A 1,514-nucleotide genomic window follows, 5' to 3' on the forward strand; every position below is an offset into this window, starting at 1 on the left:
ATAGATAGATAGATAGATAGATAGATAGATAGATAGATAGATAGATAGATAGAGAAAAGTTTAAAAGTAGCCGGACAAGCGTGGACCACGCACCACGCAGAAGGAGCATGATGTCCATCAACCTCGACCACTAACGAAAACAATGAAGCTCAGTCCAGCCACTTTGAAACTTCGTAACCTTTATTGGCTAGATGGCAAATGATTTAATATCCTGCAGAATTAACATTCTCTCTCTCTCTCTCTCTCTCTCTCTCTCCCACCCTCTCCCACCCCCCCTTAAATGACCTTGCTATGTAGTTACGGGGGCAAGCAAGCACTCAGGCTGGCAACCACACAGGCTGACAGCTGGGTTCTGACAGTGGAACTTCTCGAACACCAGTGGCCACTTGAAGGACCTCATGCAGGCAAAGCAACATGAGGGGACAATAAGGCAGCTCAAAAAAAAAGCACAAGAAAACAGGTAAGTTTTCAGAAAAGAAAGGAAGGGTTTTGGATCCCATTTGTGTATTTACGTGCCATGTAATTGTTACATTTTTGACTGTTAAAAGATTTATGTGAGTTTTCTCTGGGTACTCCGGTTTTCTCCCACATTCCAAAAACATGCACGACAAGCTAATGGGGCACTCCACATTGTCCCTCGGTGTGATTGTGAGCGCGAATGGTTGTAGTGTGTGCCCTGCGATTGGCTGGCAACCAGTTCAGGGTGTCCCCCACCTGCTGCCCAAAGACAGGGATAGGCTCCAGCACGCCCTCTGACCCTTGTAAGGATAAGCGGATTAGAAAACGAATGGATGGATGGCCTGTTTTTGAAAAAAACTAAAAGATGCTAATTATTTTTTTTAACTCTTCAATTAATCGACTGATTAATTGATTATTAAAATAATCGTTAGTTTTAGCCCTAACTCTCACCTACTGTATGTTCACTCGGGGAAAAATGGTTTATATATGTGCCCTGCGACTGACTGGCGACCAGTTCAGTGTGTAGTGTGCCTTTCGCCCGAAGTCAGCCAGGATAGGCTCCAGAACTCCCCGTGACCCAGCTCAGGATAAGCGCTGTTGAAAATGGATGGATGGTTTATATATGGCTGATGTCCCCTCCGTGAGCCGTCACCTTACCGTGGTGGAGGGGTTTGTGTGTCCCAATGATCCTAGGAGCTAAGTTGTCCGGGGCTTTATGCCCCTGGCAGGGTCACCCATGGCAAACAGGTTCTAGGTGAGGGACCAGACAAAGCACGGCTCAAAGACCCCTTATGACGAGTAAAATTAATGGATCGAAGTTTCCCTTGCCCGGACGCGGGTCACCGGGGCCCCCCTCTGGAGCCAGGCCTGGAGGCGGGGCTCGTTGGCGAGCGCCTGGTGGCCGGGCCTACACCCATGGGGCCCGGCCGGGCTCAGCCCGAAGAGGCAACGTGGGTCCCCCTTCTCACGGGCTCACCACCCATGGGAGGGGCCAAAGGGGTCGGGTGCAATGTGAGCTGGGCAGCAGCCAAAGGCGGGGACCCTGGCGGTCTGAT

The 1,514-nt window shown here is 50.2% G+C and overlaps 1 protein-coding gene across 1 annotated transcript in view; it reads left to right on the plus strand.

The window, feature by feature from the left end:
- Nucleotides 1-320: 320 nt before the first annotated feature.
- Nucleotides 321-1,514, plus strand: part of LOC109527505 (nocturnin-like) — an 11,700-nt gene continuing 10,506 nt past the window's right edge. Inside the window, exon 1 of the mRNA XM_019889493.1 lies at nt 321-460. The gene's annotated coding sequence lies outside the window, so the exon portion shown is untranslated. The remainder of the gene's footprint in view (nt 461-1,514) is intronic.

Source organism: Hippocampus comes, unplaced genomic scaffold (assembly GCF_001891065.2).
Source record: "Hippocampus comes isolate QL1 unplaced genomic scaffold, H_comes_QL1_v1.1 scaffold86, whole genome shotgun sequence".
In the NCBI taxonomy this organism is placed as follows: domain Eukaryota; kingdom Metazoa; phylum Chordata; class Actinopteri; order Syngnathiformes; family Syngnathidae; genus Hippocampus; species Hippocampus comes.